The sequence below is a fragment of the Canis aureus genome, chromosome 20 (assembly GCF_053574225.1).
Source record: "Canis aureus isolate CA01 chromosome 20, VMU_Caureus_v.1.0, whole genome shotgun sequence".
Taxonomy (NCBI): domain Eukaryota; kingdom Metazoa; phylum Chordata; class Mammalia; order Carnivora; family Canidae; genus Canis; species Canis aureus.
In genome coordinates, this window is record NC_135630.1 from 38283167 (window position 1) to 38308081 (window position 24915).

The following is a 24915-nucleotide window of genomic DNA, read 5'->3' on the forward strand; positions in this document are numbered from 1 at the left end:
GAGCAGTTAAAATGCATCAGCAGCAAATACACAGAATCACAATCTAATCTCATGGACATAGTGCTGAGCAAAAGAAGCCAAACACAAAAGAGTTCATATGACATGATTCCATTTATATGAAGTTGTAGAATTGGCAAATGACATATGGAGATAGAAATCAGATTAGTTATTCCTGGGGACAAAGGATAGTAGATATAAATGGGTAGGGAAAATTCTGGGGTAATAGAAATGTTCTATATCTTGATTGGAGTAGTGATTACACAAGTATCTTCATTTGTCAAAACTATGCACCTAAAATATATGCATTTTATTGTATGTAGGTTAAACCTCAAAAACAGTTGAATAAAGATATATTGGAAAGTAAGGAAAATACTGCCATTACTTGAAAGCATTATAAAGGAATCTGTAGCCAAATAATTAGAAATAATTTTAAAAATTAGCAAGATGATGGGATATTAGATCGATTTTCAAAAGTTAACATCAGCACATAATTGGAAAACAGTCTTTTTTTTTTAAAAAAAAAGACCATTGGAATAATCTTTAAAACATCTAGAAATTATCCAACCCAGAGTTGTGCAAGACCTGCACCCGGAAAATCCTTAAAATTTCCAGCAAAGTGGCATTTAAGAAGGTCTAAATCAACGGAGAGTGAGGCCACATTTATCAGTAGAAGGACCTGACTCTGTAAAAATGTCAAATCTCCACAGTTGATCCATAATTTAATGTAATTCCAATCAAAATCCCAACAACAATTTTTATGGAACTTGACAAAGTTATTATAAAATGGAAGTTCAACAGAATAGGAAAAAGAATAAGAGGGAGAAGGCACTCATCATAACAAATATTAGGACTTCTTGTAGAGCCAAGGTAATCAAAACAGGGTGGTATAGGCAAATCTCACTGACCAATGGGACAAAGACAGCCTTGGAACAGATCCATCAAATATGGGATTTGATATATGTTGGAGTGGCAGCCCAGATCAGTAAGGAATGGAGGGACTATTCAATAAATGGAACTAGGAAAAGTGGCTATCCATACTGCAGGAAAGAAATTGAATCCTTACCCAACACCACTCACAAAAATTGGCTCCAGATGATTGAAGGACTTAAATGTCAAAAGCAAAACTTGAAAGTTTTAGAAGTGTCAATATCTTCCTGACTTAGGGACGGCAGAAGGATTTCTCAAGCAAGACAAAAATCACAAACCTTAAAAGGAAACATCAATAAATTTGACCATATTCAAATAAAACATTTCAATTCATAAAGCACCTCTTGAAAAGATGAAAAGACAAGCCACCAAATGGGACAAGATATTTGTAACCTATTTAACAAAGGATTACTTACTAGAATGTGCAGAATTATAAAAATATTAAGAAAAAGACAATCCGATAGAAGAATGGGCAAAGTGCAAATATTTTACAGATAAAAAAATATACATGAACAATCAACATATGAAGAGACAGTCAGCCTCATCAGAAACCAGGGAGATACAAATTAGGACAATTGACAAAAATAAGAAGGTTGAAATAGGATGGACAGGATCTCTGAGATGCTGCAAATGGACTGGGAGTTGCCTTGCAAAACTGAAAGTTCACATAGCTTATGAGCCAGCAGTTCCTCTCCTGAGCATACGAGAGAAAAATTTGTGCATGTCCACAAAAAAAAGTGTGGTAACGTTCATAGCAGCACCTATTCACTATAGTAAAAAACTGGAAACAACCCATATAATGGCTAAATTGTATAGTCACACAATCGCATACGATATAGCAACAAAAATGAACTACAGCTACACACCACAATATGGATGATCGAATGTTAAGTGATAACAGCAAGTTTGAAAATACTAGATTAAGCATGATATTCCTTTTATAAACTGCAAGAGAAAGCATAATGAAGCAATTTATCATTTAACATATGTTACCTGTTACATATACATACACATAGCTACATACGTGTGTAGATAAATACATGTCTATATACATATAGTATATAGTGTATGTAGATACATGTGATACATATATTTACATATGTGATAAATGCATATTTATATTCACACATATATAAATATACATGTATAGATGTGTATATACACGTATGCATGCATATATGTGTGTATATGTAGTTTATCACATATATAGTTTATAGTTTTATTATATATCATATATGATCTAATACATAGTTTAATCTCATATATATAATAAAGCTACGTTCCAAGGGAATGATAAATGATCCAGAATAGTGGTACCCTGATTGGCGGAGGGGATGGGAACACAGGCTATGTCTAGTTCGAGGGCTGGATAACTGTGGTACGCAGAATAATACTTCCCCCCAAGATGTCCCTGTGCTCATCCTTAGAACCTGTGAACTTGCCAACCTACATGGCAAAAGGGGACTTTGCAGGGTGGTTAAGTTCAGGACCTGGATATGGGAGATGGTCCTAGATGATCCAGGTGGGCACAGTTTCATCACAAGGGTCCTTAAATGTGACAGGAGGCAGCAGAGTCAGTGTCAGAGGTATGTGTCATGCGAAAGATTGGCTTTTGCTGGCCTTGAACATGAATGAGGCCATGGGCCCAGGAATGTGGGCAGGCTCTGGAAACTGGATAAGCAAAGATTATTTCCTAGAGCCTCGAGAGAGGAATACAGCCCTTCGAACACCTTGATTTTAGCTCAGTGGGATTCATTTCAAATTTCAAATTCTGACCTTCAGAACTATAAGATAAAATAAATGTCTATATTTTAAGCCACTAAGTTTGTGGTAATTCACTACAGCAACAATAAAAAATGAATACAGAGATCATTATATTGCTGAATTAAACAATCAAATCAATAAGAGCCTCTAAAGGACTAATGATGACAGAGTGTTATATACCAAGGTTATGATTAGTCCAATTCTGTCCAACCTAAAGTCCAAAAAACAATCCCTTACTATTTGCACATTTCATTTTAAACTTAGATAAGTGGCATGTCCTCAACATCCTTAACTTCTCTAAGGAATCTCCCATAGAGATGTCCAATGAGAGCCTATGAATCCCCAGGAATGGGGGCAGCTGCCCTGGGGAAAGCCAGGATGACCAGGAGCGAAGAGTGTGAGGCAGAGCCCAGGAATTTTACTTCTGGCTCAGCCACTATTACCAGGCAGCCTCTGGGTCCCAGTATCAACATGATTAAACTGAATCGGTGGTTTTCAAGCTCATGTAGCCACAAAACCCTTTTCTCACAAGCAAGTGAATCCTAGCAATACAAGCCAAACTTTACATCTAGTAGCATGGGGGGCGGGGGGGGAGGGTCCCAAGGCTCATCACCTAAAAGACCAGCTGTAGTAGCAGTCCATGAGGAAGGGGAGTGATCCTTGAATCGAACGGGCTGGGAGAGTAGGTCAGCCTTCTGAGGCTGACCCCTGAAGAACAGTGCCAATCCCTATTGTCGCTGCCAGCATTAGTCAGTTTGGGCTGAGTAAGAAGCAGCTTCAAAATCTCAGCGGCTTATAACAGCACACATTTATTTTTCTCTGTAGCTCAGCTGGACTGGCTCTGCATCAGGCTGTTGGTCAGGTGCAAATCTGCTCCCCACATCTTCATTCTGGAATAACATTCTTCTCTCAGCAGACCACAGGAGCACAAAAGGGCCAGCCAAGACAAATGGCCATGAGCCTGGGTATGCTATTCTGCAGCAGGGAGGGAATGAAGTTTTGGGAGAAGTTGTACAATCTTTGACTGTCTGCAGGACTGTGATAGAGATGGGTCCAGTCTGCACTATGAGGCAGGAAGACTTCCCTGGCAGTGGCCTTTCCACCACTGTCAGCCTATGGCGACTACGGAAAATGTCAGGATAGATGGTATCTAGGAAAACTGGTCTTTTTAGAGTGTGCCTCTAAAACCCAAATCCAATGAAACTTTTTTTTTCTCACCTTTTTGAGGGAAGTGAGTTCCTGCCTCACAGTGAGTAGTTGCTGTCTGAGCCATCCCCTTCCTGAAGGTAAGCATCCATGTTGGGCAAAATATCCTTTGAGGCCTAATTCCTCCCAGCTCATAGCTGATCTATCTTTGGGAATTATTAGAAGCTCAACTGTGGCCCCTTCCCCAAATTTGTATGTTGAAATCTTAATCCCTAGTTCCTCAGAATGTGACTGTACTTGGAGACAAGGCCTAGAAAGAAGTAATTAGCTGAAATGAGGCTGCAAGGATGGGTCCTAATTCAATCTGACAGGTGTCCTTATAAGATGCAGCGATTTGGGCATAACAAGGTAATCCAGGGACACCTGCCAGCAGGCAGCCACCTACAAACCAAGGAGAGAGGTCTCCGAAGGAACCTCCCACCCAGTTGACACCTTGATCTTGGACTTTCAGCCTCTGGGGCTGTGAGAAAATAGATTTCTGTTGTCCAAGCTGCCCCCTGCTTTGCCCCCATAGTCTGTGGTATCTGTTGTGGCAGCCCTTAGCTGACTAATACAGCAATCACTGCCAGTTTGTAGAGGGGGGCAGCCTTGTCCTCCCACCTCACCTGCTAGGTGGAATCATGTTATGCACATAATGGCAGACACTATGGTCAGGGTCAGGAGCTGCAGCAAGTGGGCACTGATACCTTCTTATCTCCTTTCTTTGCTTCCCACCTACAGCCACTAGTTCACTACCTAGATGGCGAGAAATGCAGTGTGGTCATCATAAGCTCAGTTTACACCTAGAAAATAAGGAAATGGTTGACAGCAGCTTGCCCTTTGTCCCTTAGCCGCTGGGTTTAAAAGATCAGAGGGTACTGACACTTCTGTCCTCTGAGCAAAACTCTCCACAAATGACAATTTCAGCACAAAGAGGACAGAAGGCAGTGATGAGAGAGAAGAAAGCATTGCGTTGCCTCTGATTTCTCTTGATCTGAATTGCTTTTCAGGCGCTCACGCTGAGATTACTCTTTTGTTTTTTGAGCCTTTGGGTTTGAATGGAGCTCTCTCTGGGTTCTCACAAGGGACCAGAGAAGGAAGAATGAAGCAAACGTCAATGGCAGGGTTGATAATCCTACAACCGTTGACTTGAAGAGCCGACCAACAGGGCCCTCGTCTGGCTAATCTATTGTGTCAATGCATATCCCTAGCAGCCCTTAATTGATGGATTATTGACAGAGTAAGCAGAGGTGAGTGCTGATAGTTTGCAGTCAAGTCCTATGTAGGGAGATTTAATCTGCAAATGATAGAGTGGACCATAGTACCTCCAAAGCTCTTATCAGGCATTGGGTCTGGGCCAGGAGAACCAGCCTCAAGATGACCCCAAAGTCCAGCTTTCTTCCTCCTCAACCAGTCCAGAGCCTTGAAGGCTGAGCACCTTTACACCACTCCCAGACACATCATAGGTCTCTCGCTCGTGCAGTTATAATGCCTATAGCTTAAACAGTGGCTCTCAGCCTTTTATATTCTAAATTCTACCATAATTGGGTGGGACAGATGGGGGAGTGGTAGGAGTAGGAGGGCAGAAAGTAAATCAAACCACTCACACTATTATTACTATTTTTTTAGTCTGGTAAGGTTCAGGAATTGGTTCCCAGCTAAGGGCCAGGAAGAGATGAGGAATTAAATAGATTTTTTTCCCTTTGGCTTGCACCTGCTGTTTGGCTTCCCTGGAGTCTTTCTAGATGAGCTCTGGCTTAACTGCAGTGTGAGGCCAGCCTCACAGCCCACCCTGATCTACACAGCTTGACTCTGGGAACCAGGGGAAAGCAAGGAAGAGGGAACCCCACTTAATAATGGGTAGAGGAGAATATGCCTCGAGGTAACTTTGAGTACCAGTTCCAGATGGAAACTCCAAAGAGGAAGGGCTGATGGAATAAGGTGGCACATTTACAGGTGGACATGGAGACAGGGAGAGTAAATTTTGTGTGATTAATTTTTTAAAGACCCACAGCCTAGCCTTTGTTTAATTATTTTTGTTTTTAAGATTTTATTTATTTATTCATGAGAGACACACAGAGAGAGAGGCAGAGACAGGCAGAGGGAGAAGCAAGCTCCTTACAGGGAGCCTGATGTGGGGCTCGATCCCAGGACCCCAGGATCATGCCCTGAGCTGAAGGCAGACCCTCAACTGCTGAGCTACCCAGGCACCCCATTTCTTTTCTCAGGATCCTTTTGCATTATTTAAGTACTCAGGTCTTCCTCCTCCATTCCTAAACTGACATGGGCAGAGATTTGACACTTCTGTGTGCCTCAGAATATAATGGAGCAGAGCTCTGGGTCCACTGGAGCTCTTATTTCTCATGAGAGACTGTACTTCTAGTTCCAAGGATCAGCAAAGCAGATTCTTTGTCTCCAGCTAGATGGTTCATCACATAGAAATGGAGTGATATATAAGCCTGAAAGCTTCTCTGGAAACCCAGGGGGCAAGAGAGCAGAAAAAACTTAGCCAAAGAAAGTAACTGGGGGTTAGAGTCATTCCCCACTTCAGGCAGAGCACAGCTGTCTATGGGACTGATGAGACACTATTGCCCTGAGGGCCATGGTCCTTTGAGAGAGGGATCCCATCATAGGCAGCTGAGGGAGGGCAGCACAACCATCGAGAGTCCCCAAAGTACAGCAGGAGTATCAGCCAGGTAGGTTATTGTTCCCTCAGGCTGCCCATTGGGTCTTTTTTTCTGACAGACTTAGTAGATCTTGACTCTGTATGTAGAGGGGAGGGGATGTGCTGGTAACCTGACTGCATGGAGGCTGACCACATAAAAGTGTCTCAGTCCTTGAAGAAGACTGTGCCCTTCTTTCAGCCTTCAGGCTTCCTAGGCAGCCAGACCAGAGTTAGAGATGAGGCATCAGCTGGTTTGATGGGAATGAATTGAAGGGCAGGGTTCAAGTCCTTCTCAGGTACAACAAGGTGGTCTGCAAATAAATCACACCAACTCTTTAAAAACACATAGTGAAGGGGCACCTGGGTTGCTTAGTCAGTTAAGCAGTTAAGCATCTGACTTTGGCTCAGGTCATGATTTCGGAATCCTGGGATCAAGTCCTACATCAGGCTTCCCACTCAGCAAGGATGAATGGGTTCATGTTAGCCTGCAAGGAGGTCTTTGCAGAGCTAGGTAACTCTTGAGATTGGTAGTGAAGATGGCTAGCGCCAGCCTTCATTCTTACCACAAGCTAGGGGCACCGGCACCCACTTTACAGTTTAGGACAAACTTATTTGGAACAGATGAAAACTAAGAATCAACTATTATACCATTTAGGGCAAGACATTTAATGTCACTAGACTCCAGTTTCCTCTATGATAAGGTAAGAATTAGAAAACGTTCACAAGGGGACCCTCGGTGGCTCAGTGGTTGAGCATCTGCCTTTGGCTTTGGCTCCCTGACATCTGCAGGACCCAGGACCCCAGGAATCAAGTCCCACATCAGGCTCCCCGCATGGAGCCTGCTTCCCCCTCTCCCTATGTCACTTTCTCTTCTGTCTCTCATGAATAAATAAAATCTTTTAAAAAATACATTCATGAAGTTGTTAGGCAGTTTATCAGCAGTTAGTAAGTTGTAAAAGGTTCTATGAACAGTAACAAAATTTCTCGCTGTGCAACCTTGGGAGTCTAACAAATACATCTGGGAAAAGGGAAGGACAATAGAGGCAGGTACCATTTCTGAGGTGCTCCCTGAAGTATCATTAATGTCTGGTACAGAAAAGTTACACAATAAAATATTCATTGAATGAATGAAGAAATTCAGCAGAAGCAGCAGCTGGCCAGCGGTACGGGGACCACCTCCCCATTTGCTGCCTTTGTTGAGAAATGTTTCTCTTTTCCTTCTGTAAGCTGTTCAGGCCACATCCAGTCCCTGCAGATTTGCCTGTTGCCAAGATCTTTCTGCACACTTCCATTTAAATAAATGGTTTCTTTAAATGCCACCATTTCATCTTTTTTTTCTTTTCTTTTCTTTTTTTTTTTTTTTTTTTTTTTTTTTTTTTTTTTTTTTTTTTTTTTTTTTTTTTAAGATTGTGGACCTTCAGGAAGATGGTAGACAAGCCCAGAAGGTTGATCTTTGGCAGGAATGAGTATAATACTCTTCCAGGGAATGTCTTGGCACTCGATGATTAGTGCCCTTGCCTGAATCATGTGTTGATCAAGCCCCTGCTTTGGCCATCCTCTTTGTCTGCTGTCTTGCCTCCAGGGGGACCCCATTTCAGTCTCACCACTGAGATCCTAGAATTGGCCAGAGCAAACATAAAAGCAAGAGTCAGTAGTAAGACCACTGCCACATACAGGGGGAACTAGTTCCTGCTGCTCTCAGCTGAGAGCTGCACCTGAGGACTGGGACCCCATTTATTCCCAGCAAGCCAGGGGATGTCTGGTCTCTGGCTCTGGTCTGGCTGCTTAGGAAGCCTGGAAGTTGAAAGAAAGGCATGTCTTATTTAAGACTAAGAAACTCTCTAAAGCAGGTTTTAAAGTTGATAGGCCATGGCACTTTGAGGTAAAAGATCAGCAAAGAATACCTTCTATGAGAAAACCACTATCTTCCCTGAAACAAAATGGAAAAGTACACAGAGTGGGAAAAATTAGAGAGGGAGACAAACCACGAGAGACTCCTAACTCTGGGAAACAAACAAAGGGTTGCAGAAGGGGAGGTGGGTTGGGGGATGTGGTAGCTAGGTGACAGGCACTGAGGTGGGCACTTGACGGGATGAGCACTGGGTGCTATACTGTATGTTGGCAAACTGAATTTAAATAAATTTTAAAAATGGAAAAGTAGATGGTGGTTTCAGGATTGAGGCACATGCAACATGGGACCCAAAGAGAGTTTGAGGAATCAGGAATATCGGTGATTAGAATAGAGGCTGAGGAATAGAGGATTGAGGAGAAAGGGTTGAACTCAATAGCCTGGGACAAAATGAACTGGATGAGGAATATGCTTCATCCTCAGGCAAGAGCCAGTCAGTCGATCCAAACCTCATGAGTTGATGGAAATAGATCTAATGCAAGAGTTAGGATTCACACTCTGGTCTATTCTATAATCAATTAGCCACTTAACCTTGAGTAAGTCACTTCACTTCCCATGTATAAAACCAATGGAGAAAACTAAGTGCCTGCCATAGTCCGTGAAACTTCTATTATTTATGCCAAAGTTAACCAAAAACTGAGATTAATGTCACACGGTGGGAGAGAAGGAAACTAGTATCTCCCTGACATCTACCATTTGCTAAGCATGGTGCTGGGGTTTTCATGACATGGCCTTACATAACTCCACAAAAACACCATTCTCCCCATTTAACAGATGAGATAGTGAAGTCATAAGTCAGGCAATTGGTCCCAGCCTGTGAGATGGAAGGTGGTAGGACAAGGATTCAGACTATTTCCAAATTCTCCCATTTTCCCATGGAACTGGCTCCCTCACAGGCCACATAAAAAGGCCAGTGTTATTTCTTCATTGTCATGCCATGCCATTCCTCTATGGAAAGCACTGTAGCAGACATACTACTGGCATACTAAGCACTGAGCAAGACACAGCGGATGCCACCCCATATCATCATGCTCCTCAGGGACAAGCTGGTGGTAAATGACATGCACTGAAAGGGGATGCTGGGGTGAGAATAAGGGTCACCTTATTAGTTATGACATTCTCTGTGTCCCATTTTTCATCCTTAAAGGACCATCTTCAGCCAGGATACAATGAGTCTATTTGTGGTTCTTCATCACCTCTCTCCTTTCATCCCTGCAAATCCAATTCTGTCTGGGGTTGCATGGAAGGTGGAATTAAAACCTCCTCATGTCTGCATGTCGAAGTCCAATGCAAAAATAATTAAATCTCCAATCATTTATCTTCCATCTCCAATTCCAATCCATTGTTCTGAGGATAACTTGAATGGTGTGCTTCCCCCGCTGTGTAATTTGAAATTGAGTTCACACTTAGCTAACTTTTTACTGTTGGGAATGTTTCTGCGGCATGCATTTCAGCCTTCTCCCAAGGACAGTACTAATTTGGAGCTCAAACAGAGAGAGAGAGCTGGTATTGCAGGAATGTCAGCCAAGTTCTCAGTTTAATGGCCGCGCAGTGGCTGAGTGGTTGCAGATGTGAGCACTTCAGGGCAAGCAACAGGACTGAGATGTTGTGAAGGCCTCAAAGCCCTGGTATTTTCAAAGTGGGTACCCTGAAACAAAATTGTGACAGGGTTTTTCCCTTTTGATGCCACTTTGTGGTGTACCAAACCACAACTTGGTACACAATATGGTGGCTCTAATGAATCTATTCAATCTAGTCTTCATAATCATGGCATCTCTAAGGTAGAAAATTAATTGGATGAAGTTAAATATCCCCTTTTCATGTCAACAAAATTGGTTTTTCTAGGGATTAAAGGATTACCGTGGTGTTAAGTCCCTAAAGAGGCTAAAATACTTTATTATTCATTACAAAACACAAAGATTGGGCTGCTGTTTTTTTTTTCTTGTCACTGCCACTCATTTCATTAATGTGGAGCACCAAAGAGAACTGTTAATGACAATTTCAGAAGCCCTTAATGCTCTTCAAAACGCATGTCTTCCCTGCTTACAAACTCTTTCTGGGTAAAATAGCCTGAAATATATCGCACTGAAGCCTTTTACGGCCTATTCTCAGAACCCAATGACCAGCAGGCTGGGATGAGCTTTCAGTAAAGTCATTGAAGCTATAAAATGTGGCATTTCATATTGATGTTCTCTCAGCTTCTGACCAAAAGAGTACAATTTCTCGTCAATAACTGAGAAGGTATTTCCAGCTTGGGTCACAGGATGGAGAAAGCTGGCCTATGCCATGTCATCACAGGGTGGCCACTTTTCAAATTAGGATTTACATATGTTCTTTTCCCTACATATAAATGAGCCCTTTCGACTATTTCCATCATAGTTTGTACAATTTTGAGTTGGGAAACTCCCTAAATCCAATGCCACCTTTTGTACCTGGGGAAACTAAGGCACAGATCTATGCTACTACTTGTTCTTGGCCACTCAACTGTCAGTGGCACGGTGGGGCTGGAACCCCAGACTTCTGCCCCAAAGCTTCTTTTTACCCCTTATTCAGCACTTCCCCAACATCTGCATTTCCCTGCAGTTAGATCACTTGGTGCTAGAAGCTGGGACTCAGACTGGGGCCAGAGCCCACGTCTAAGGGCAGTAGGCCACACAGTGACCCTCCATGACCACAGCTCAGTGAAGCCCAGGTTCAGAGCCAACTGGACACACACTATTCACCAGGGTCTGCAAGCCTGGCTTTACCTTTCATTCAAATCCACCCTGGGAGGCTCCTGGTCCTCTCTTGGAGAACATTAAAAACAAAGCAATTAATTCAAACGTTATCAGAAAAGTCCTATAAAGCTCTATGCTAGGGAGAGATAATGAGTTAAACATAGAGTAGGGGGTATTGAGATAATAGTGTCAAATAACTATAATAAAGGCAGAGACAAATTAGATAAAGAGCCATGAGAGGTAATGTACAAAATACTATCAGGAGCAAAGGGGGGAAGTCTCTTTAAATTGGGGAATCTAGAAATGATTCATGGGTGAGGAAGTGGCCTCTGAGTGAGTCTTGAAGGAAGGAAGGATATGTCTCAGGAGGTACAGGTAAGGCAAGGTCATTCAATCTAAGAGAAAATGCATGTGTGACGAGGAGGCAGAGAGCTCTGCTTGGGATACAGTAAATGATGATTTCTTAAAAGACTAACTGATATGTCTTCCCCTCCAGAAAGCCCTCTCTGATTGCTCCAGGCTGGCTCTTCCTCAGTGTCCCTCCAGTATCCTGGCCATACGTCTACTATAGCAGCAGCCAGAACATCATGTCATGTAGTTGCCCCCCTAGAGCCAAGTGACTTGAGTTGAAGCCAATTCAAGTCACTTTTAAACTTGTTTTGTATGTGACCCCCGCACAATTCCTGACATCTGCTAAGTTCCCCAAAATATTTGTTGAACATGTCTGGGGTCTGTTTGGATCACAGAAGAGAAATCATGGGGAGAAATCCTAAAAGGAAAATTGGAGGCCTCCCTGGGGAGGGCCTTAGGGCCTGTGGTAGGGGCTCGTGCCTTATTCAGTGTGTGATGGGGAAACAGGGAAAGTGGTAAAGGAAAAGCCATAAACAGAGCTGTGCTACGAGCAGACTATTTTGACTCAGGACTATAGGATGGGTTTGAGAGGTGGGAACCAGAAGTTGAGCAATCAGGCAAGTATGGCAGACCACTGGTGCAGGGGCAAAGGGGCTAGGACCGAGGCAAGGCAGTGGGGTCGGGCAGTTGGGGGAGATGAGCACAGAAATTGCACCTGGAAAGGAGGGGATCACACTCCACCCATATTTCTGTTCCTTGGTTGGCTAGGATGGGGAGAAGGAGCTTTCTATCATTTTTTTTTTTTTGGAGGGATGGTTTATAAAATACTCACTGCCCATAAAGTGCTTTTTATCTGTCAGGTGTAATAACCACATGAAGGGGAAAGAAGCATTTTTTCTGTCTTCACTGGAGAAAGCTAAGACACACAGATTGGCCCAGAGAGACATAGGAAAGGAAACTCACAATGAAAACAGTGGGAAATGGCTATCAATGCAAAATCTAAGTTTTAGATGTCCATGCTCACACACACACACACACACACCAACTCTTGTTTTTTTCAACCGGCATTCAGTTCTCTTGTCACAAAAGGCAATCTTTTCAATTAGATGCTAACGTGTCTTTCACCATCTTTTTTCAATGCTGCATACTTCACAGTTGCCTCCAACAGAGCAACTGCCAAACTCTTAAGAAGCTGCAGAAAGACCCTGAGGATCAGTGAGTAAAACAACAGAGCTGAAGGCTCAGGGTGATCAGTGAATGTTTCCATGACCACTCCTGCAGGTTCTTTTACGTTGTTGCCTTACGTATTGTCTACCCAGAGTCCAGCCTTATGTAGGCACACATGGCCCTTAGAGAGAGTCCCCAATCTATTGTCCCAAGACTTGGTTCCTGCCTCCAAGAAAGTGACAGATAATCAGATGCACGCACACACACACGTACACAGCTTGCCCCAACTATTTCATCACCAAACAGCAGTGAATACCAATGAAAAATATTACTACAAAGGTACATAATCTATTATTACCAAATTATGAGAACCAGTGGGAAATCAGTAAAGAACAGTGGCTAAAAGAGAAGTCTCCAAGTCAGGATCATGGTTTCACAATTTCCTACATGAAGAGCTTTGGGCAAATTACCTAAACCACTCTGGCTCTCAGTTTTCTCATATGTAAAATGGAGGTAAATAATAATAATAATAATAATAATAATAATAATAATACCTGTCTCAGTGAGGTTTTCTGAAAATGGAATAAGAAATTGTACTGCATAGCAACATAATATGTAACATATATATATATACTATGGATATCATAGACGTAATATATATATACATATAAATATAGCATATTGATATACTGTATGTTATTATATATTACTATATGCTATTAATACATCATTATACTATATTAATTTTAGTGTTGATGGTAAAAGGGAATGTCTTGTACACTGAAGTGAAAAGGAGAGCTGAGCAGAGACAAGAGGGATTTCTCGGACCAGCAGGGAGGGATTTCTTGGACCAGTATCCCAGGGGCTGTGACCCCCCACTATATGTAGGAGCAGTAGCCAGCCACCTGACAAGAAGGTGACTTGCGTGCTGCCCCCCTAAACATGAGGGTGGGATACTGTGTGTGTGGAAGTCTAGAGAGGCACAAGTAAAGGCTGGTGGAAGAAGCAATTGTCTGATAGAACCTTTTGGGGAGAAAGGGCAGGGGAATGCCACCTCATTGGAGTGGACTTCCAGGCTCAGCCTGGCATTACCAGCCAGGTCTTATCCGGAAGCCACGGCCTTTTATTTCGCAGGTACTGTTTTAAAATCAGTAGTTATTATGCTGATGATAGTATCAACTTGCAATTCCATGTGACTCGTTTTTATTTTCCATTGTGTTTTTTTTTTTAAGATTTTATTTATTTGTGAGAGACACACACACAGAGAGACAGAGAGACAGAGAGAGAGAGAGAGGCAGAGACACAGGCAGAGGGAGAAGCAGGCTCCATGCTGGGAGCCTGACATGGGACTCGATCCTGGGTCTCTAGGATCAATCACATCCTGGGCTGAAGGAGGAACTAAACCGCTGAGCCACACAGGCTGCCCCCTGCTCCACTGTATTTTCATACATGTGGTCTTTCTCTTTCTCTCATTCCCATCCAGTAAAGCTGCAGATTTATTGCTTTTCCTGCTTCATAAAGATGAGGAACCTGAGAGCATAGAGGTTCCATGATTTGCTCAAAGTCACATAGGCAGTCTGAGGCACACAGCTGTGCACTTATAATTAGGTGGTCTGCTTGTTTTTGCTGTGTCATATCATTTTAGATAGAATCCAGCCTTCTCTAGACCTCTCTGAATAATCCTCAAGGCCCAGGCCCATCTCTGTCATTCCTTTTCCCCTTTCTGTGTTCCTTCTCCTGCCAGCTGCCTCCTTGAGACACACTCCAGCAACTCAGATGCTTTATCTAGCAGGTGCTCAATGGCTCTTCTGGGGGAAAATGGCCACATGACCTTCATGCCAGGAGCACTTGCTTCACCATTCACGATTCCAGGAGGCCCTCGGGGCTGACCTCGCTTCTCCAAGGGTTGGCCCTGAGGTGGGATAAATTCTGGGGACCAGTACAGCTGATACTGTCACATACTGGACACAGAGGAGCTGCAGGCGCCCACCTGGTAACTGGCCATGCCCTGGATCAGCCCCACTGCAAATAAGCCAGTGGAAATATGCCAGCTCCGGACACTATAACTCTAGGCACCATTCTCCAAGGGCCTCCCAAGTTATTCCACAGTGTGGGGAAAGGTGTGGTTGTCATAATTCTTTTTAAGCTGAGAGACCTTCTTGGCACAGTGTTTTAGCTCCTGGCTTTGGGAAAGGGAGGACGGCAGGCTGGCCGAGGGTCCAGCTCTCTCACCCCCAAAACTGAGCAAGTTCTGAGTCGGTGACAAGGTATTTAAGAGATAAAGAGACCTTTCTGGTAGGGAGACTGAAGACTGTGAGCCAAAGGCTCTCTAGAAATAAACACAATATGACAGAGCCTGAAGCCAGCTAACCAGCCCTTTCAGTACCCTAGGCTCAGTCCATGTTCTGAGTGTGATCATCAGAATGTAATGTGGTGGACGTTATTATCTTAGTTGACCACAGAAAAGCCTGTGCTGAAAAAGATTTAATGTTATGCCCTTAGCCTTTATAGAGGGTCGATAGGAGAAACATTTGAGGAACATTTACCTGCCGTTATAGAACTGCAGGGAAAGACTGTGGCCATTATGCTCCCTGGTGTCCCTACACAGCCCCGACACAATAAATTCTCTTTCTACCCATTGCTGGGGAAGATCCAGCTTCCTGCTTGCATTCCTTCTCTGTTCAGACATCTCTGACTGGACAACCAAACATACATCCTTGTCTTTCTTCTTTTCGTCTTAGTTTTTATTAAGCCTGGCCCCAAATCCCATGCTCAGTTGAAATACTGAGCCAGTCCCTGTCGCTCCAACATATGTTTCTCCCCACTTTCTTCTTATCTACTTCTTTTAATTATGATTTTGCATACGACTAGTTCTGTAGGATGCTCAGATCTTGCTCCCATTTAACAAAAGAAGACACAACCGATGATTAATAGGCAGAGAGAGATGAAAGAGAGGTAGGTAGGTAAGTAGAGCAAGCCAGCTTTGGATGAATGATGAGAGGGGACGGGTGTGTGAATAGACTAACCTGAGTTTCATCATTTCATCCACACAGTTAGCCCAAAAGGGAATCAGGAATCCACAGCCAGCCCAAGATTATTAGCCCAAGATTTCCATTCATTCCTAACAAAAATATGTTCACTATCTATAATCTGAACACAGATTTCTCTAGGACACAATTCATGTTTTATTCATATTTATATTGAACACAATGCTGCCATATAGTAGGTGCTCACAAAATGTTTGAGGCAGCGTTAATTTAATTAAACTAGAAATTTACTCTACCAGGTGCAATACACAATGCCTAAAGCCCACCACATCCTTGAGGAGATACAATTCACAAACCTGTATAGATCACAATGGCCATATAATCAATACATCTTTCCTAGACTCTCCAGGCTGATCATGTCAGATCCTGTACACTCCTCCCACAGTCCATTCTCTTGCTGTTTTCCCATCTACAGTGCCCACCTCCTCCCATCAGGTTAACCAGCCCCTGTCTACCTTTGAGACTTAAATCAGGTCTTACCACCATAAAACTTGTTTCCAATTCCAGCCAGCCCACATGGATTCCCCCTTCCCTGATCATCCACTGCACAGGAGGCTTCTTAGGCACCTCCAACAGCCTGTGACTCGCCCACCCAAACAGCCCACGGGCACCTCAATCTCCACCTGTCCAAAGCGGAACCCACCTCCCACCAACTGCCATGTAATCTGAGAGGTTGAGTGCGCATGCGGGTCCTGCAGTAAAACTACCCAAAATCAGATCCTGGCGGCATTATTTTGTCAAGGTTCAACCAGAGAAGCAGAACCACTAGAAGATATTTCTCTATATACATGTACCTGTAGGATATGCATGTGTGTATAGGTATCCAAACACACACATGTATAGGCACACCATAGATGCTTATGTGACCCTAAATCCTTACATAAAGGATTTTTTTTTTTACAGAGAAATTGCCCTGCACAATTGTGGGAGCTTTCTCTCTTAGATGTGTCTTTGCATCCGGTATTGGAGCTTGACATCTGTAGGGCAGGCAGTTGAGAAGGGAATATGGAGAGGAAGAATAAGGTGGAACCCACAACTATATGCCAGAGTCTACAGGATGGACTCAAACCTATGTCAGCTCTACTTTTCCTCTGACCTGAGTGAGTGAGTGTCTTGCAGAACCCAGAGTCCTTTATGACAACCTAAATGCACACCTGGCTGAGGAGTTAGGAAAGCTAAAGGAGTCAGGAGATGGTGAAGTGGATGCAGGCTTCACAGCAACGAGGAGACAGCAGGTCAGGGATAATGTGTGTGAGCTAAAGGGCTGCTGCTTCCTTTCCACCCATAAATCTCCCACAAGATTCTGTCTTGCAGCTCCCACCTTAACTCGTATACAAGAACAAGAACTTTGAGGATTCCCTTAACCCAGGCAAGTTCGCACATTTCAAAGCCACCACAACCATATGTAATCTTTGTGGTCTTAAACAAGTGGCTTAACTTGCAGAGCCTTGGTTTTCTCATCTGTAAAATGGCAATAATATAAAGCATTCTCATGAAAATGAAGTATAATTTTACCTACTGATTTCTTAGCATGCTGCCTGACACAGAGTCAGTGCTCCATAGATGTTCTCTATTAATATGGCCTCTCCTGTTTTTTTTCTAGCTCAGACAGTGGCTTTAAAATCTATCCCTTCACCAAGCAAGGCTTGACTCCCGGTAGTGGCCACATTAACTGAGACATCATGAAAAGATTCTGCTTTTGCCAGGTGGCATCTAGGGAGGCAGATCTATTTCCCAAGGGCCTGAGTGGTCCTCAGTGAGCTGGAGTCTTGAAAGCTGCACATTCACTTTCCTTTCCATCCATGGCCAGTACCACATACTCACCTGTCCTCCACCTGACAGCAGCATCTCTACCTTCACACTAGCCACCAGACCACAGACTCAGGTGGGGGCCTCCATGGGCTCCGGGACAATGATGAGGATGAGGCTTCTGTCCAGGGCACACAGTGCTGGTTCTGGCTGGGGCAGGCAGCCCAGGAGGCCTCAGCTGGGAGCAGACAACCTGCATCTGGGTCCTGGGACTGGAGCATCGAGACCTGAAGCATTCTCTTCCCATTGGGGAAAAGGCAGCTCTTCAGAGCAGAGAAAGAAGCCTAAATTACCATGAAACCCTAGAGCCTGTGTAAGATATGGAAGCTCTGGTCTTTCCCCAAAGCTCTGGTGACCTAGGAAGTCCCAAGCTCCTTCCAGGATGCGGGGAACAGGCTTGCCTGTGGCTGAGTTCCTCTCACTCAAGCCATATTCCAAGTGACAATTCAGAATTTTATACTTTCCCCACCCCCTAGAGAAACAAGATCTTTTTTTGGTCAACATGGTTTATAGGAAACTAGAGTCTTTGTCAATAACTCCTGCTAGGACTGGGAGTAAAAACTCAAGGAACAATGAAACCAAACCAAACCAAATAGAACTTGGGTGTCAGCTTTGAACACTACCCTCTGTTCAGCCTCTCTAGACCGAGTGAGTTACAGGACCCGGCTAAAGCCCATCCTCCTGCTCAGGTTGCAAGTCTGTCTCCCTCCTTCCATCCTGATGGCCACTGCACTAGCTAGGAACTTACCACAACAGCTTCTGAATTCAGTCCTGATCCCCTGATTCTTCCCCTGCATGTGATCACAATGATCTATCTTAAAAAAAAATTATAAAGAAAAAAGATGACAAGAATGTGCAAATCCAACATGTCACTCCTAGTTTACAGCTGGCTCCTCGTTGCTCTCAAAGCCACCTTCTTTTATATATTCTTCGGGGCTCTTTGTGACCTAGGCCATGCCCAGCCTCAATGCACAGATTTAGAAAAATCATGATCTTTGGTTCATGTCACAATCTCAGCATTGGTCTATGCATGACCTTTTTCTTTTCCACATATTTATTTTTGGTAATAACTCACACCTACACAAGCACTAACAATACCATGTCTGTATGCTCACCATTACATCCCCAACCACAAGTGACCACACATAAAGCTACTCAGGGAAGACAACTTTAGATCTACACTAAGCCTCTCCATATACTATCACTTTCTATGATAGAGAGCTCTTCTAGAGTATCTCACTGTTTGTGCCTGAACTCCTTTGGAGGGGAAAGTATCTAATATTGTTCTATTCCTTGCTCCAAGGTACCTAGTACATCAGAAGAGATGATTGTGGAGTGATTCTGCAGCCTGCTGGCTAAAGTATGCACACCTTCATCCAGTCACAACCCATTAGTGAGCATGCAGGACATACTCAGGTGGACCACTGCTCACCCTACCCCTACCATGTTCTTCCATCAGTATCCTGCATACTTGGATGAAATCCACACAGCCCTTCCCTCCATCCTATACCCTATGCTTCTTTCATTCATAAAGCAGTCGCCCTCCTCAGTGGAGAGAAGGACAGAGCTAAATGGATGAGAGAGAAAGTGTCTTGAGTGATGGGGTAATGAGAGAGGGTAGTTAGTTAGTGAGGAAAAGGGAAAGCAACCATGCTAGGACTGGGAGAGACAATTCTCGAAGAGCAAAAGTGGGGATTATTTCCACTGCAAACAGTAGCTCAAGAGCATCCCTAAGCCAAGCTCTTTTGGGACTCTGAATGTTCAACATGCTGGGCACTATGCTCCATGCTAAGATAAACTTCAGTCTTTGCCTTGAGGCACTTGCTGTCTTAATACATAGAGGTCAAGACATTTGTTCCAGATTATGAAGTTAGCATGAGACATGCCAGACATAAGTCCTGGGTCTCTGAATTCCTAGTCTTTTTCTTTTAGCAACAACCACTGCAGAACATGATCAAAAACCTAACCAATCACCATCACCCCTCCATGGCCCCAGGACCCATATCACTTGAGCAGGTGTGTGAGAGCCAAAAGTTTGTCAGTTCCACCATCATCCCAGACCTTTCCGTGGCCATTTTAGCTATTGACCTAGCACTCTTGGAAGATGGACTATGGTACCAGAGAGAACTCATTCCTGGGTTAGCATGGGCTGCAGGGATGCCTAGGGAAGCTCTGTAAAATGTCTTGCCCCTCATAAAGTGATCTCATGAATATTTCTCCAGAAGGCAAAAGTGGAGGATTTGTACATTTTTGCCTACCATGTTGAGGATATGGTGTGATTCACAAGCATCTTTACATCACATCTACAGATCTGAACCCACTCTGGGTCATTCTCACATGCAGCTGAGGCCCAAAGAACTATAGCAAGAGCTCCACACAGGTGTCAAACCTGAATTCTGGTGCAGACTCTGGAAGCAGGAGCCAAATGACTTGAGCAAGACACTTCACCTGCATCTTACTGGGCCCATTTACAACAGGAAGGGGTTTGATAAGTTCGGTGGCTAACAAACTGCTTTTAGTCTCAGAAGACTTTCTTCGAAAGAAAACAATACTGATCTATTATTATTAACTTTTAATTCTTGCTTGGTTTTTAACGAATTTATTATCCATTTTCTTAATTCCAGGGACAGAAATGAAGGCCTATTTGTTCAGAAAGAGGACATCCTGCACTCATTTCCTCCTTGTAGGATTTGAATCCAGAGATATTTCATGTCCCAAGTTATAACATGCCTAGCTATGGTGAACAATGATATCCAGCACTGTTCACCTCAATTCCCTCCCCAGATACGCCTTCCTACAGCAGAGGGCCCCAGTTAACCTCCCAGATTTATTGATTTGAACATGGGTCTCCTGCACTCTCTCAGTGCCTGATGGCATCCTTCTCCGGCAGCAGTCCTGTCCTTTATCTTAGCTTCCACACTTGGCTTCTAAATGTTTCAGTTCACATTCTCTACATGTAAGTCTTGGTCACTAATGTCTCTTATCACCTACCAAGAACTCTTGCAGAAGTTGAGGTCCTTGTTTAAATTTGCCAAATATAGTCTACTTTAGACAATGAGATGAACTTGCTAACCGGTAATGCTATAGAGTAAGTGTGTCCCCCCAGAATTCATATGCTAAAATTCTACCCTGAAAAGTGATGGTATTAGAAGGTGGGGCTTTGGGGATGTAATTAGGATTAAATGAAACCATGATGGGGGAGCCCTTATAAGAGTCACAAGAAAGCCTGAAAGCCTGCTTCCTCTCTCTGCTCTCTATCATGCTGATACCACTAGAAGCTGGCCATCCGCAAAGCCAGAAGAGGCCTCTCACCAGAACTCAACCATGCTGGCACCCTGATCTTGAACTTCTAAACTCCCAATTGTGAAAAATAAATGCCTGTTGCTTATAAATCACCCAGTCTATGGTACTTTGTTATACTGACCTCAAATGACAAAGACAAGTATCAAAACAAACTTGGTATTCTCTGCTGGACTCAAAAACACAAATACCTATAAAAGTCAGGCAGGTTCAAAAAACTAAAAGAACAGAAAGCAAAAGCAGATTATTGGGCCCCATCCCTGTATACTCAGTCAGTAGGTTGGGTGGACCCTGATATCTATATTTTTAACAAGTGCTCCAGGTGGTTATAATACACATCAATGATTTGTGATCACAATAGTGTAACAGGAGTCCAGCTGAAGTGTCACCTCATCAAGGAGTCTTTCTGACCTTCTCCAGCTCCCTCTCCCTAAGCCTCAAACTAGATTCTCCTCCCCCTATGATCCCCAAAACATACTTAGTTTACCTCTATGTTGAGACAAATTGCATTGTACCATAATTATCAATCTACCTATCTGCCTTCTCTACCACCCTCAGAAAACCAGAAGTTTCTGTAGAATAAAAATGTGCCATTCATCTCTGTATCCTGAATGCCCTAGTATCTGCCCTCAAAGTGCTAAAGTCCTTCCCCTCAAAGAGTTTGCAACACAGAAATTAAGATGTAAAGGCATGTAAAAAAGCACAAAACTAAGAGTCAGCCCATCATACAAACGCCACATAAGTTGTAAATAACATGGGGCTTAGTACCCCTCAAAAATAACAAAAATAGCTAACATTTATTGAAGCGCCTGAAGGTTAAGTAATTTTCCCCAAGTCACACAACTGGTAAGTAACAGGGTCTGAATTTGAGCTCAAGTATCTGTCTCAAAGCTGGCCAAGTCCTTAGCCACCACTCCTGTCTGGGAAGCCATATTAAGAAGGGTCAGTGCCGGGGATATGAGAGGACACAGGGTATGTAGGGGGGCTCAGATGTTATAGGCAGAAAGGCTTGAAGCTGTGTCTGGAAGGAAGATTTGCACAGAGGAAATAAAGGTGTGTAGTAAAGAATTTGGCCTTGCCAAAAGTTAGGTCTGGCCTGGTCCCCAGCTCCTACCTAGGAGGCCATCAATTAAATTCAGTGGTCCATTCTACAATTTGCTGGGGGAGGGTGGTGCTACAGGATGAATTGTGCTCTTAAATTTGTATGTTGAAGCCCAAACCCCAGTACTTCGGGATGCGATTGTATTTAGAGAGAGAGCCTTTACAGAAGTGATGAGGGTAAAATGAGGTCATATCCAACATGACTGGTGTCCATCCATAAGAAGAGGAAATGAGATGCAGACATACACACAGACGGAAGGCATGAGAAGACACAGCGAGAAGGTGGCCATCTGCAAGCCAAGGATAGAGGATTTAGGAGAAAAACAGCCCTTGATCTTGGACTTCCAGCCTTCAGGACCATAAGGAAGTAAGTTTCTGTTGCTTAGGCATTTGTTATGGTAGCCTGCATACACAAACACAGTTGGGAGTAGCAGTATGTCCCTGGCAGGTTCACTGTGAAGCTTGAAGAACAATATCCGTAAAGGTATCTGAGGAAGTCAGGGCTGGTATGTAGTGGGAGCTCAATAAATACTCTGCCCCTCTCAACTTCCCCAATATGCTACATTTCTTTTTCAGAGCTTGTCATATATGATTCCTGTAATATAGCCTATATGTGAGTGTGTGCATGCACACTCTATATTGGAATGCAAGCCCCTTGAGGCCAAGGATTGTCTCTTAAAGACTTCTTTTTCTTCATATCCACAGTGCCAAGCTTAGTATATATCATATATTGTTTGTAGAATGAATGAATGAATGAAGTGTATGAATGGGTGAGTGAATGAAGACCCTAATCTTGTACAAACAAGAAAACTAAAGCCAAAGAAGCAAAGTGACTTGGCCAAGGACATTCAGCTAGTCAGGGATCAGCCAAGGAAGAGCATCCCAGGAATCCTGACTCCTTGTCCAGTGCTCTCCTCTCTCTTTGCTGAATCTCTCAGCACCAAGAGCAGGACTGTGCAGAAATAAACTCTTTTAGTTCCCAGGAAGTGGCCACTGTATCCTGTTCTCCCTCACTCTCCTGAGGCTCAGAGTCACTTCTCAGGTTCTGTAAACACAGAGCCTCTTGTGGGCCTCCCTGGAAACAGCTCAAGTAGGAGCAGGTCCTGCTACTGCCCTCCAGTGCAGATGATCAGGACAAAGCAGTCCATATTCCACACAGTTACAGCCACTGGAATTCTCCTGCAGAGCAAATATCCTGTTAAAATTCAGCTCCGGGCGTCACAGCTCTGACCACCAGGCCACAAAGGTGCTAGTGATGTTGGTGGTAGATTGGGGAAGCAGTCCAGCAAGGTGGCCAGTCGTCTTGGCATGGGGCTAGGGTGGAGTTTGCAAACTGGCAGCTTGCACTCCAGACCATTTTCATAGAGTTCTTATTGCTTAGAGATACCGACTAAAGTCTTACAGATAGAATATGATGTCTGAGATTTGCTTCAAAATAATCCAGGGCGGGATGGGAAGTGGGTGGGGACACAGATGAGTTAGACTAGGTGTGTGTTAACTACAGCAGCCAGGTGATGGATACATGCAGGTTCATTGTATGATTTTCTTTTTTGTGTGTATATGTTTGGAATGTTCCATAATAAAAAGTTTGACATTTTTCACTTAATAATCATATGAGAGTTAGTATAGCAGATCCCAAACTGCTATCCTTAAAAAGGCCTGCTTGTGAGGCTGGTCCTGGGCTGGCAGCTGGGAACTTGGCTGGTAAGTAGTTCCTTACATGGAGAGAAAACATTCCCTAACAGAGAAGAGCAGATCAGTCTCTCTAGCCTGTGAAACAAGATTGTGTATGCTGGACACTTGCTTTCTCCTTTGGAAGCCTGAAATTTTAGTATGTGCTTGGTAGAGTGACCAGCACCCAATGAAAGTCATGGGTGCTGAGTTCCTCGTCAGCTTCCCTGCACCGAAGTGTCACACTTGCATCACTGTAGTTTGTTGCTGGGGAAGCACTGGGTGCCATGTGGCCCCTTGTGAGGAGGAGAAAGTAGAAGGAGCCTGGGAATCAATTCCCTGAGGCTGTGTCCTTTCCTTTTATAACATTTGAGCAAAGACCTAAATGAAATCAGAGAGGGAGGCTTGCAAAGCCTAGGGGGATAGTTTCCCTGGATTGGAAAGAGCATGTGCAAAGGTCCTAAAGCAGAAGTGAGTGGCTTGTCCAAGCTGTTAGAGCTGGGTGAGCAAGAGATCAAAGAGGTTGACAGTGGCCAGATTCCTGTAGGCCATAATGAAGCTTCTGGATATTATTTGGGGGTGAGAAAGGAATATTGGAGTGTCTTGACCAGGATATGAACATAGAGGCGGCAACTGAGGGTTACTCAGGGACAGTAAATAACGTTGCCAGTAAGTAGCAAGGTCAGAATTAAATCTCCTGTCTATCTGACTCCAAAGAGAAGTCCAGAGCCGGTGCCATTGCCAAGGCCCAACACAGAAATGTTTCTTTGTCAGAAAGTTGTCTGAGACCTAAAAATTCAACCAAACTCTTGGTTTTTCTTTGCTCTGGGACCCACCCTCATAATACCATGGTGCATGGGAACTTCCCAGCCCGAGAAAGGGACACCTACTACATTCGGCATTTTTGCCGAGATCAAATACAGTGTTTCTTTGTGATCATTAAAAATTGTTAACACAGGAGCTTGTTGCACAGGAACTCATTTATGACGCCTCATGGGTAAATGCAATTTTTAGCAGTTAAGTCACTTGAAAATCACTGATATGCTTACTATTTAAAAGAAGCTGAAAGAAAGCCTTAGTTAAGAAAAAGAGAATCATCCTGTAATACAAGTAATGGCTTCCTAATTTCTTTCCTTCCCCGGAATTATAGTTTCTGTACATGGGGTTTTCTTTTTTTTTGGGGGGGTGGTTTTTGTTTTTATTGAAGTTCAATTTGCCAACATATAGTATAACTGTACATGGGGTTTTCTTAAAGCAGTGGATGCCTGAATTATGAGTGTCAACATCACTGCACTATGTCAC

At 43.6% G+C, this 24915-nt stretch overlaps 1 long non-coding RNA gene across 10 annotated transcripts in view; it reads right to left on the reverse strand.

Moving 5' to 3' along the window:
* Positions 1 to 24915, reverse strand: part of LOC144291711 (uncharacterized) — a 211727-nt gene that overhangs the window by 144534 nt on the left and 42278 nt on the right. Inside the window, exons 7-8 of one of the 10 annotated variants that reach the window (XR_013359107.1) lie at positions 7593 to 8155; positions 522 to 6852 (exon numbers count right to left, since the gene is read on the reverse strand). The exons of 8 other annotated variants lie outside the window; for them this stretch is intronic. This is a non-coding gene — a long non-coding RNA (uncharacterized LOC144291711). Of the gene's footprint in view, positions 1 to 521; positions 8156 to 24915 lie in introns of those variants that run through there. One more of the 10 variants, XR_013359103.1, reaches the window with a different exon arrangement.